This window comes from Delphinus delphis, chromosome 1, assembly GCF_949987515.2.
Source record: "Delphinus delphis chromosome 1, mDelDel1.2, whole genome shotgun sequence".
Taxonomy (NCBI): domain Eukaryota; kingdom Metazoa; phylum Chordata; class Mammalia; order Artiodactyla; family Delphinidae; genus Delphinus; species Delphinus delphis.
The window spans coordinates 136,045,718-136,059,456 of NC_082683.1; positions in this window are offsets into that span (position 1 = coordinate 136,045,718).

The following is a 13,739-nucleotide window of genomic DNA, read 5'->3' on the forward strand; positions in this document are numbered from 1 at the left end:
AAAAGTGTAAGAGGATACGCACATCTAGCAGAATGCCCCCTTCCTGATCCAAGCACAGTTTTCCCCAATGACTACCACCACCCCCTGCCCCAAGTGGGAATGAGGGTTTTAAAAATAAAATCTCTGTCTAGCTATTGCTCATTCCCAGAGGAATATAGCCCGATTGGGATGTTGCTGGACTGTATCCTGCGGTTTATCTCAGATGTTTGGAATTCTACGAGCAGGGAGGGAGAAGCCTCCAGGGACTGGATTCCTGACAGGGCCTCTCCCTCTCCCCACTCCGCTGATCAGAAGCAGTTTCCACTGCTGGGTGCTGCCCGCTTTAGGGCAGGTGAGAAAGAGTCTTGGCTGTCAGCTTTGGGGAGCTGCAGAAAGAAGGGCTGGTCCCGGTCATCACCACCGAGCCTCTCCAGTAGCAGTTCTCTTAGGAGACTGCTATAAAATAGGCCTGTTGATATTTGTTGGTAGATCTACTTATTTTATATAATCAAGTTTTCTGGGACCTGGTCACACAAAGTCTCTGTGTCATAAGCCACATCCCTAACTTACAGGATGAAGGTGAAATGCAGCGTCCCTTTTTCGCCCCTTCTAGGCACCAAGTCAGCCCTGATCCCAGCCCTCTGCTTTCTCCCCGGGCTTTGAGGACTGGGCTTCTGTCAGGCTGCTCCAGCCCAATCATTCCCCTAGATGCCAAGGCAAGGCCCCTTTCAGTTTTTCTAGCACTCAGAGCTGTGCCAAAGCTATGTGCTCCCACCTGCTTGTTCTTCAACCCATTTGACCTCTCAAGTCTTGGGGCAGGGCAGCTGCTGGCAACTTGCTTTCTCTGAGGTAAAAAACCATTCTGTTCCCTTTGCTCAAAGCACTGAAGTTGTCTCTGAGGGCAGGATTTCCTTAGGCTACTCCCCACACTTGATGCCTTTCCTGAATCCAGGACACCACCCAGTAAGAGTCTTTCTCCAAATTGATCCACAAGTGCATGGCTCTTTCCTTCTAGCCAGTCACAGCATCATCCTGCCCTTTGTGGCACAGATCCTTTCTTCAGTGCTGGAGTTGTGTTGTTGTTCTGTCTCTGCTGGGTCTTTCTAAGATCCCCCTCCCTCCATCCTCTTCCGAGGGCACTCACATTTATCGTTTGCCTGGGGAAGGGTCTGAGACACAGGGAAGAGCTGGGATTGGGAATGCTACCACCAGCTACGAAGGAGCAGAGTTGGATTTCTTGAACTTGAGACTTGCGGTCTCCAGAGACTCTGCCCCCCAGGGATCAAGCCACAGCTGTGATTGCTGGTGGTCCAACCCTGGTGCCTCACCAGACCCCAGATTCCAGCATAATAGCAGGGGGTGGGTATGGGAGTATCCATCTTAGAAACAGGAGCAGCCACTGAAAGCCGGCTTGGCTTGGACCAGATGGGGGAAAGGAGAGGCAAAGTCAGCGTAGCCCAAACGTGGGCTACGCAGATCCCCCTTGCCTTTGCTGGAGCTCCCAGTGCTGCCTTCTAGAACAGAAAATGGATCCCCAGGCCTCCTCTGATGGAGAAGTCCCAAAGTGCTTCTTTGCTTTGTCTTTCCTCTCTAGGCTTTGATTGATTAATAGAAACTTTTTACAGTGAGTTAACAGAAGTGGGAGTGGGGAATAGTTACAACCCACTGGAATCACGCAACAGAGGTGATGGGCAGCAAGTGAGCTGGAGATCGTGAAGAGAGACTGTGGGGTGGGAACAGTCGTGGATGGGGGGGCAATCGCCGTGGAGTCACGTTCTCCAGGGCAGGAGCGCCCCTCCCACTTTCTTCCCCCTGGCTTTTCTCAAGCTGCACCACAACCTCCTGTTTTCTTCAGACAATTTCCAAGTTTTTATTTTTGGTTTGGAAAAGGGTGAAAGCATCTTGACATCTGCACTTATCAGCACGAGCCTTTCTCTCTCTCTCTCTCTCTCTCTCTCTCTCTCTCTCTCTCTAATTGCGTGACCTACTTTAGAGACTGGAGTTGCTTTTATTTTTATGGCCATGGGAGAAATCCCTGAACCCAAAGATTCAGTTTCAGAAGCTGAACTTAGAGTACATGGGCCGCTATGCTGAGGTCGTCATTACTCTGTGATTTCTGTGGTTTTCTCCCTACACTTCACTCACTCCCTCTTCAAAATGTCTTTTAAAAGGTGCTCCTAGTCTGCACTGCTGAGAGCAGCTGTAAAGATGCAGCGTGTGGACGATTCCAGCGCGTGGGCCGGCGCAGCTGTCTGCTTCTCAACCTTTTAGTCACCTCAGCATGAGGTATCTGGCCTCCTAACATGGAGTTTGCCACTCCTTAAGGCTCCTGAGCTCCTCTGTGAGGAGGGGAGGGTCTCCTACGGATCAGTCAGGAAAGAGGAAACAAGGTCCAGAGAGTGAGTGGGGCATCTTGCCCGGGCAGGTGAGAACCCAAGCAGAGGCAGTGTTGGAATTCCCCCTGGACTGGGATCCCTCTGAGCCAGGGACTTGTAGGCCAGGATCTGAAAATGTGACTCACTACTTGGAGAGTCATTTATCTTTCCTGGTTTCTATCTGTAGTTAAAAAAAAAAAAAAAAAAAGTATCCACTTGCCTCACGATTGTGATTTGAAGATAAATTAGTGTTTGTAAAGCAAAGCCGGAAGATACAAACAACTCAGCCCTGGGTTCCATCAATTAAGTATTTACAGGAACACCCAGAAGGAACTCATCAGTAGGGAATACAAAGATGCAAACGACTGGATCCTGGCCCTCAAGTTGGGTTACATTCCAGATGAGATGCATAAACAACACAGAACCCCCCAGAAAATCTGACCGTAGGTGAGTGTGATCTAGCCCCTTGCTCCTCAAAGTATGGTCCTTGGACCCGCAGCATGGGTCATTTGGGAGTCTGCCAGAAATGCAAAATCTCAGGCCCCACCCCAGCCCTCCCAGATCTGCATTTAACAAGATCCCCAGGTGATCTGCATGACACATCAAGTAAAAAGCAGTTATTTCCACTGATGGGGGTGGTGGTGGCAGGGGGTCAGGTGGTGTCCAGCTTGAACTTCTCACCTTGAGGTCACTCAAGCCTGGCTCCCTCTGGCCGTTCCTTTCCTCATACACTGCCTCCTGCCACGTGGGACTAGCTGCAGGCTTCTGCGCCTTTTCATATGCTGCTTTCCAGGGGGAGCATAGCCGAGTTTAGGGATGATCCTTAAAGCTGACAGCATAAAGAAACTCTGCAGGCAAGAGAGAAGGGCAGAAGCTAAGGACCTCGTGAAGGGGAAACATGAAGTTAGGGGCTGGAGTAGGAAGAAGCTCTGTCAGCAGGATCACAGTTTGTGGAAAGGTGGGAATCAGGCTTCTACACAGGGAGATGGGCAACATACAAGTCACGGAAAACGGGAACATTGAACTAAACATGGTCACTGGTGAATTTTGAGAGAGATTCAGGTAGAAGATGGGAGAGAAAACTTGATCATAAAGGGAGTGGAAGGAAGGATGTGGAGGCTCCGGCTGTAGCTCCCCCCCCCACCGAAATTTGGCGTAAGAGGCGAAAGAGCACCAGGATGATAGCTAGAGAGGATGCGGCGTCAATTGAAAGGGCCTGTTGAGGTGAATGGGGTTTGAATATATAAACTACTAAGTAAGTGTCTCTTATCAGAAGGAATAAACAACTTTCTTTTCCTTCTCCTGTCAAATAAAAGGAGACTGGAGTCGCTAATAAATCACTCCAGGGACCTTGTTAGGATCAGTCGCCTGCATTTTCTGCCTCGCTCTCAGCTCAAGAAGACTCTTGCAGCTTCAAACCCAGCCTACCAGATGGCAAGGTAACAATGTGCAGGAGGATCCCGGAGGATAAAGGCTCACTCCCCCAAACCCTAGCACCTGCCAGCTACTAGTCTAAAGATGTATATTTCTAATGCTTCGTCCTCTTTATATTTTCGGAGTTTAAAACATCAGAATGCAGGCATGTGCTCCGAGGAAAGCAGGCTTGGCGGTTTTGTCAGCAGAAACACACACACACACACACACACACACACACACACACACACACACACACACACACACACACACACACACACACACACACACACACACACACACACACACACACACACACACACACACACGTAGTCTGTTCTCATTTGGAAAGCCAGTTATGAATGAGCATGGTTTCCTGGGTAAGAAACTCGCCTTTCCTTCCCTCCCAAGCAAGTCTGACCTCATCTGTCATTCTCGGTGTTACGGAGGGTTAGTCTGAGACTGAGAACAGGTTGAGACGTGCCCAACAAAGAGGCCCTGGATGCTGAGAAGAGGGAGGGAAGCTGAGCAGTTTTAGGTCTCGTAAAGCAACTGATGAGAGGTTAAGGAGATGAGGGTAGGAGTGGGAGAGGAGAGAGGGGTGGACGGATGGTGGAGGCAGGAGCCACAGATGTCTGTGATAATTTCAAGAGAAACACGAGACTAAAATAAACTCAGAGTCAGAAAACAGGAAGAATGTGAGAAGGAGAAAAAAGGTAATGAACTGAGAACTGTGTATTTGATAAAACATAGTGCCCTCCAGATGGAGAAACAGCATTACCCCCCAGCAAAGTCCTCTGGAGCATGGGGGAAATGCAAAAGAATTAATAGCTCTCCTTGGCGTGGGATCATTTTGTGCTGAAGCTGGAGGAGAGATTTACCCAGCAGCACCATTCCTGAGCTTTCATCACAATTTTTGAAAGGACAAAAAGAAAAAAAAAAAAATGTAATTCCTTGGAGGTCCAGTGGTTAGGACTCCGCGCTATCACTGCTGAGGGCCCAGGGTTCAATCCCAGGTTAGGGAACTAAGATCCCACAAGCTGTGCAGCATGGCCAAAAAAAAGGACAAGATAAGGCCCTATAGCTTGTTAGGCTTTCCATGCCTAGACCACCAAGAGACAAAAGCAACGCAGAGCTCAAAAGTCCTCCAGTCGGTTTGCTTTCTGTCCTAATTAGCTGAAGCTATTTCTAAAAACAAACAGATCATCTCCTCTATCAGATTCCCGCGCAGCCCTCTTCCCACTGCTACCTGCATCCAGTGCCTTCTCATGACTTTGGTCTGCCTCCTCTATTCGAGTTCCTTCTCTGGCACCAGGGCTGCAGACCTTGGCCTCACCTCATCCCGCATCCCCCTCTTAAACACATCCAAACGTCTTGCTCAAGCTTCTAGCCCTACCTCCACCGTGAAGCTCATTTCCATCCCCTTTCCAGTCCCCACTGTAGTCTTCGTCATTCTCAACTTCCAGCCCTTACTACTTCAGTCGTTCTCCAGGCTCCCTCAACCTCCCTCCTCCCAGCACTACTGAATAACTAATGGATTACTCAGCTTACAATATAGTTTTCGGATATTATCAGCCTCTGACTCAAAAGCCTCTAATGACTTCCCATATTCTCTATGAGCTCCTCTGCCTGCTGGGCAGCCTTTCATCCAACTGTCATTTAGTGTCTACTCTGTGTCGGGCTCTAGGTACACAGATGAGTAAGGAACTTGATGTTTACAAGGGAGAGGGATGGAAAACTCATTATAATTCAGACTTCATACTGTGGTGATAAGGGGATATTGATGAGGGGTGCTTAACTCAGAGTATCAGGGAAGGGTTCCTGGGAGGTGGAAGTTATTTCTGTGCTGAGTCCCCAAAGGCAAATTGGAGTTAGCCAAGTGGCCAGTAAGAGGAAAAGCATTCCAGGCAGATAGAGCTGCCTGTGCAAAGGCCCTGAGGCCAGAGAGCCGGTAGTATCTGGACATCATAAATGCTTCACTCCTGTTGGAGAGTGAGTGTGGAGTGGGAATGGCTTCGTGGATTAGAAGAGGTCAGGCTACAAAAGGCTAGGGTGCCATGTTAGGAGCTTTGGTTTCATCTTGGAAGATGTGGGGGAGCCAACAAGGACGGCTTTTAAGTAGGGGTGGGACCCAATCAGATTTGCGTTTAGATCCATCACCGGCTATTGTGTGGAGACTAGATGGGGAGTGGAAGAAGAGGAAAGCCTGGAGGCAGGGTGAGGCAGGGCCAGTTACAGGGCCGTTCAATAATTCAGGTGAGAAATGACGGGACTATTAGCTGCAGTGGCCCGTCTCCTAGGCACATGTTATTGCCTTGTATTGTTATTTAGGTACATTTTTTTTTTAACCTCCTGAAATTCTTTCCTTCTCGTAAATTCTTTGAAGATAAGTGCGGGACCTTAATCTTATCTATGTAGAGGCCTTTCAGTACCAGGATCTGAATTGATATCAGCTGAACCAGAGAAAGTGAAAAAAAAAAGGGGGGGGGGGGACTAGCCCAGCAACAGTAGGCAGGGGGAAGCTCACAGCCAAACAGAGAAAGGAATGTGAAGTTTCTTTCACTCAGACCCCACACTTCCTGCAGCCCAGCTGGGCTCCCACTCTGGTTTCTGAGAAAATTCTGAGTCACCTCTTTCTTCCTAAATTCTCTTCCCCCAAAGGGTTTGAAGGCTGTAGGGGTATTGGAGTAGGGAGGGTAGCAGCACCCTCTGATTCTTTCCCCTTCTCCCAATATAGACAAAGAGCAGTGATGTTGACAATGGCCAAACCAAGCAGAATATAGCCAGAACAGAGCCCTCTGCCTCTGAGCCCTGGGACCTTGCTTCCACTGAGGGTGGAATATCACTTGGAAAGTAGGCAGAGGGTGGTGAAATTAGCCTTGAGAAGCTGGGGAGGGGTGGGGTGCTTGAGGGAAGGCAGACATCCTCTCACAGAGCGAGCAGAATCGAATTCTTTTGGCCGCTTCTCTGGTTACCAGGCTGTCTTGTAGGTAATTGCTTGCTAACTCACATCCAGATCTCAGAGGCCCGTCGGACCCTTGATGCTCTGGGAGTTGTGGTTTTACCGACCCCCCTTCTCCCCTCACCTTCTCCACTGTACTGAACCCGCTGGGAAAGAACAAAGACCAGAGTTCAAGTTCTAATGAGATCTCCAGTGAGGCAGAAGTGATAGTCTTCATTTCGTCCCAGGCAGAGAGATGTTGAAATCCCAGAACCAGCCCTTAAATTGGCTGTTGGCCTGGTGTGCAGAATGAGCACCCTGGGGAGGTGGGCAGACCTGCGGAACCCAGTTTCTGGGAGAGGGGCTGGGAGTGCATATAGCCCTTCTGGGTTCATTTCTTCCCCAACCTGCAGTCTCTCCCCAAGAGAGGGCATTTGTGTGCTGCGATTTAATAAGTCCCTGAAAGTCAGATATCACAAGTCATACTTGTTATAAACACAAGTATGCAACTTGTAAAGAAAACAGTAGAAGGTAAGTGAATCCTCGTATCCAACTGGTAAGAACGTGGACTAATGCTCCCAAAACAGAGCAGACAGATGTTAGTCCCTTCATTAACTACTATCCTTTTCTGCATTTCTATTGTGAGGGATGATCCTGTATTAGTTTAAGTAAGACTCTGTGCCTCTGGAAACCAGACATTCTATATAAACACTGACACTTGCTAGTAAAACGCATAGGTATGCAATTCATATCTTCTCTTAATTAAAGCACATTATCACTTATTTACAAGTGGTTAGGGCTGTAATAAGCTAACCCTTAGGAGACCCCCCCCCAGCTCAAACAATGAAACAAAGATAATTTACTATAGAATGTCAATATGAACCTAATTGAAGAGTTCACTGCTGCATCTCCTTAGGGATATTAGGTCCCTTAAGGACTGCCTTGATCTCTGTTCAAGTTCAGTTCTCTCTTTTGGCCAGGGCCCTGGGGAGGCAATCAGAGTCCTTGGGCAGGAGGAAGAGGAACAGTATCTTCAATGGCCTGTGGAGCATCTCTGCCTCTTCCTTCCCTCCACTATACTCTGCTCTAAGCTGTACTTGTGGTTCCCTGAAAAGCCATGTTTTCCCAGGATTCCTCTGCCTGCAACACTTTCCCCAAAAACCTGCTGGGCCAATTATCCTTGTAGACACTTTTCTTTGCTGTAATGATTTGTTTACATGTTCCTCTTCCTGACCAGACTGTGCCCTTCCCATCTCTAAATCACATTCATCTTTCTAGTCCCATAATCCAGATCAGAACCTAGCACATGGTAGTACTTAGCATTAGTTGACTAGATGTTGTCTGGGGAGACTCAAGTGTTGGTTTGGCCCATTCACAATCTGTGTGACTTTCAGCAAGTCACTTAATCATTCTGAGTTTTAGCTCTTTCATTTAAAAATAAATCCTGCCAATTCCAACTCACACAGTTAGGAATTAAAAATGAGACAACTGTGGAAGTGCTGAACAAAATGCCAGGTGGCAGAGGTGGCAGGAAGGGTGTTCAGCTCCAAGCAAAGACATATTTGTCTTAGTCTGCTCATGCTGCCATAACAAAATGCTGCGGACTAGGTGGCTTAAACAACAGAAATTTATTTTCTCATAGTTTCGGAGGATGGAAGTCTGAGATTAGTGTGCCAGCATGGTTGGGTTCCAGTGAGGGCTCTCTTCCTGGCTTGCAGACGGCTGCCTTCTCATTATATACACACTCTGGTGATGGTGATGGGGAGATCTCTCTTTTCCTTCTTCATATAAGGCTACAATCCTTATGAACTCAATTTTAATTACCTCCTAAAGACCCTATCCCCAGATGCACGTTGGGAGTTAGGGCTTCAACATATGAATGCAGGGGCTGGGAGCGCAATTCAGTCCATAGTAATATTAAAGGAGATTCAACAGCACATAGAGCTCTTCAGTCCTGCCCCCCCACCCCCCCCCACCCCCGCTTGCACATCTGGCACCTGAGTCCGTGCACCCTCTTGTCTTGTTCTCTGGACAACAGATTGTCTTTCTGGTCCTGGGTCAACATTTATTCTTTTATAACTCTTTTGTCTTCTGGGCTTGGGTTTTGATGCCTACGCTTGGAGTGTGTAGTAGTTGAAGCTATCTTATAGGCTAAGATGTAAAAAGGAAGTCATCAGGCGTTTTGATGCCAAACTGAGCCAAGGATACAGGAGTGGCCCTGGAAAAACAACTGAATTTCTTCCCCGATTCAGAGGTGACTGGAAAGAGGTTGTCTGTGTCTTACTAGTATATCTGGAGAAATAACCAGTAAGGTCTTGGGAAAGTATTTTGCAGCTACAGTATATGAATCATGACTTGTATACCAGTCCCAGTAACTAAAGCATTTATGTGGCATATCCTATGGCTTACGAAGAATACTTCATATTATCTCATCGTCACAGTAATCATTTCTCAGACGAGGAAATTTAGGCCTAAATGGCCCAGCAAGTCTCATGCCTAGGTCCTCTGACTGTACATCCCCTAACTCTTTCGATCATACCAAAGTAACCCCACCATACCACTTCAAAGAAAGCACAGGGCTTTAAGAATCAACGAAGCTAACTCTTTGTGCTCCTCCACTCTGACCATGGATAGCTGGAAACTTATTTGCCCCATATGAATCCTTTCTTCTGCTTTGGAATTTTATCCAACTTGAAGTAAAAAATATGTTTGGAATGAGGTAACATTCTTAGAGGAAAAGACTTTACAAATGCAGAGTATTAATTATTTTATTAGGTTCCTTTGATTTGGGGCCAAATTTCAAGGGACCCTGAACACTTTCTTAAGTGTATTTCCTTGGGATGCCCTGCCCACCCGGGACAACTGAATGACGGAGGCACTGCTGTATCTGGTTTTAATCATATCCCTTCATAAACGTTAATTTAGTTCAGAACCTTTTATGTGCCAGGGGCTCTGCCCTGCAGGAACTCACCTTCCAAGAAGTCAGGGGTAGACTCTGCCCCTGAAAAGGGATGGTGGAAGTGAAACTCTCTAGTCTGCCCCTTTCTTTCCTCCACCCCTCCCTCCCCCCATTTGGTCGGTCAAAGTCTCAGTACTGACCCAATCACCCTGGAAGCTGGGACCCGCAACACTCCCTGCACACCACACCAGCAAACCAAAGCGCGAAGGTCACGTACAGTGGAAATCTTCCTCTGGGAAGGGAGGGGTGGGAGCGTCAACCCCACCGAGGAGCTACAAGGACTTTCACAGCGTGCAGTGCACTTAGGGAGGGGCTCCCTGGAACGCACGACCCCGGCGCCCGAGGGCGATTCCCCCTCCAGCCCAGTGCCCCCTCGGCCCACACTTCCCGGTTTTTCCCGGCCCCCGGCCGTCGGGCGGGAGAGAGCTTTATTTTTCCGGCCCCCCCTTCCACGGGGCTGCGCAGGCCAGAGACCCTCCGCCAAGGCCTCCACCCATTGCCGGAGGAAGGGTGGGGAGATTCGGGGAGCATTTCGAAGGGCAGGAGGTCAGGCGGGGCCGGAGGAGGCTCCGAGGAGACAACGCGGTCAGCGCGGTGCTCCCGCAGGCTCAGTCGCCGCGGAGCTTCCTCCCCTGCTCCCCCCTTTCCAGGAGGGCAGGCGGCGGGGAGACGAGGTTTCCTGCGCCGGCTCCCGTGGCGGGCCCCTCGGCGGCCCCGCCCGAGAGTTGGCCAGGCCTGGGCCGGGGCCGGGGCGTCTGCGAGAGCCCGGGCCTAGCGCGCGGCGCCTCTGGCCGGAGGGAAGGGGCCGGCCGAGCGGCGTTAGGCGTTGCGCCCCGCCTCCTCCCTCCCCTCCCCTCCCTCCCCTCCCCTCCCTCCCCTCCCCTCCCTCCCCTCCCCTCCCTCCCTCCCCTCCCTCCCCTCCCTCCCCTCCCTCCCCTCCCTCCCCTCCCTCCCCTCCCTCCCCTCCCCTCCCCCCTCCCCTCCCTCCCCTCCCCCCTCCCCTCCCTCCCCTCCCCCCTCCCCTCCCTCCCCTCCCCTCCCCTCCCTCCCCTCCCCTCCTCCTCCCTCCCCTCCCCTCCTGCTCCCCTCCCTCCCCTCCTCCTCCCCTCCCACCGTGCGCCGCGGCCACTGTTGCCAAGGTTACGGGGGGGTGCGCCCAGGTGGGAGGGAGTCGGCCTGGGCGCTGGCCGGCGGACCTGCGCAGCGGGCGGGGCGGGGCGGGGCGGGGAGGGCCTGGGGCGGGCGGCGGGGGCGGGAGTCGCTGCCTGGTCGCCATGGGAACGGCGCAGCTATTTCCAACCCGCGGGTGGTGCCAGTGGCGCGGTGCCAGGGTGCGAGGGTATTGCAGGACAGCGGCAATCTGCTGCGGCCTGGGACTTGACAATGCGCCCCTTCTGTAGCGCGGGGCCCGCCCTCGCGCGTCGCGCCTCCTCCCCGGCGCTCCTCGGCGGGGAGCCCGGCCCCGGCGCTCCCGGCTGCACGTGCTGACCCCGCCGCCGCCCTTGCCAGACAAAGCGGGGCCCTCCTGGGAGAATTTCCTTGGCCCCCCCCCCCCCCCTTCACTCGATGGACCCTTTGATTTCCTCCCACTCTCGTCTTCATCCCTCACTCGTCCCACCCCTCACAGCTGCCTCCTGGAGTGCCTTCTCTTTTGTGCTCACCAGCTCAAGTTTGGCCCTCACTTCAGAGCTTTGCCTTAAAAAAGACTCCATTTGACCTTGCCCCTCCCGCACTCTGTCATCTCCTTTGCTAACTTAATGCTTTTGTTATGAGGGCGACTGCTCTGTCTTACCTTTTCTGTTGTCCGCTGGCTCCCTCACCTAACACAGTTTACTTTCTGTCTTCAGCCTTTTCAAGACTTCCAGAAACCCTCTTGACATCTCTGCTGCTTTCCCAGTTTCCTTTCTGCCTCTTTCTCTCAAGAGGACTGTGGACAGTGGAAGGGAGATTGCAAATGGCTACCTAGATTGAGCCCCCTTTGTATCTCGCTGACACCACCCTTTTTTCTGCGACCTGAAATCGCATTACTTGGGTACCATGGGTGAAGCTCTGGTGGGAGTGTGGGAGTTCTGCTGCTGCCGCCGCAATTACCTGTCTCTTTGATTGTAAGCTTAAGTAAAGGAAACTTCTGGGAACTGGCCAGAGACCCTTGAAATGCAACTTGAGGAGTAAACGTCTCTGCTTGGTCACTCTTTGCTTCAGGTCATACATCAACTGCCTCTTCCCACCTCTAGACTCCCTTCACCCCGTCCACGCCCCCGCCCCCCTCAACATAGCATTGTTCATCCTTTTGGCACCAGCCCTAGAAGAGGAAAGGGCAGGTCCTCCTCCCCAGGAAGGAAGGTGGGGCAGAGTAGCTCCTGCAGGAAGGGAAGGAAAAAGGAGGGAAGGAAGGAAGTGGCCAACAGAAGAAGGTGGAATCCGGTGGGAGGGCTTTGCATTGTTTTAACTCCTTTCCTTTTTAGCTCTGCAAAGTCAAGCCCAAGGTCATCCCAGAATCAAGGTTCTGCTGCCATCTCCCAGAACCCTAGCTGGGACTGCCTGCCTGAACCTGAAGGGGACCATCAGAAGCTTTGGGGAGCATATTAAAGGCAGGTGGGCAGAGTTCAATGTAGGCTGCAGATTCTAAGCACTTACATTTTTTGTGTATCCATCTCCTTTTGTTTGTTTTCTGTCCAACAAAGGCAGCTTTTATTTTGCTTTTTGTCCCATAAAAAGTCCCAGGGTAGAGCTATGCCTCAGGTGAGAAAAACGTATCTAACATTTTCTGAGGATCTTCTGCCTGGGAATCTGCTCTTATAGTCTGTACTACTTCACGTTTACTGTACCTGGGGCTTTATAGTTTATAAAGGGCTGCCACTTAACTCTACCTCACCTCAACCATTATTATTACCCCTACTTGGTCCCTTGCACCCACTAACTTTATAACTCAGCCTTTCAGGGAATAAATATTCATCAGTATTGCTCCCTAATATCCCCTCCTCTCTTTATCTGGCCAAGGCCCTAATTGCAGGCCCCAGGAACACAGGTAAGGAAGAACCTTGGTCCATTTTAGGCCTGTGGTCCAGTAACAGTTATAAACTAAAAGAGGTTTGTCATGTGACTCTTATTTGCATAGTGTATCTTTGCATCTCCATTCGCTTAACATCCAGATGCCTAGAAAACTTCCAGCCAGTTCTTTGGCTCTACAGGCATCTTGTTCTTTGAAAGCCTCAGAGTGAAAACAATTGATTTGTGTTTTGGAAGAGCTTGTCTGAAACCTAATCCAAAGCTATCCTGCTGTTTTCTGCCCATCTTCTGGATTAGTGAACAGTGTCCTGCACACTGAGCAGTAGGCAGAGGGAGTAGGGTTTTGTTTTTCTCAGTCTGAGAAAGCCCGTCCTTGCTCTCTCTGTTAAGCATATCCTTCTGAGGGGAAAGTGTTATCGATAACATTTCGATGGCCTGGGATGTGGCTGAGGGTCAGGAACAGAGCCTAACAACCTAGGATCCATTTGTGTTTCTTCCGGTTTTAAGTTGCTGTCTCCTTGGCGAAGGAAGCTCTGAAGAGGGATGGCGGCCTGGCTGTATGGAGTTGGGACACGTATGGGCAGAGCCATGGGTCTTGGCTTCCTTTTCTTCTGTCTTACTTACCGTGCTCTAGAGAGAATTTACTACCACCTTCAATTAGCAAACCAATCTGCAAGCCAATCTGCCCTGGGCACTGCCTCAGGGAACTTACACTCTTGCAGAAAACACAAGCTCTGCAAACAGTTCATGTGTGGAGGGGTGTGGGACTCAGCAGTGGGGAGGGGAGATTTCTGGTAAATAGTAGAAAAGATTTTTCTCATAACTAGACATCTCAACTATGACAGGGGCTGAGCTGCCTTAGGTATTCATGGTCATGGAGATGGTCAAGGAGTCTAGGCTAGATGTCCACCTGTCAGAAATCCTGCAGTACGTATTCCTGTGCTGGGTGGAAGGTGAACGGATGACCCCTATGGGTCCCTTCTAACTCCAAGAGCCTGCCATTTTGAAATATATTAATGATCCTAGGCAGCGTTCAATGAATGACTCGAACTTTATAGGGATT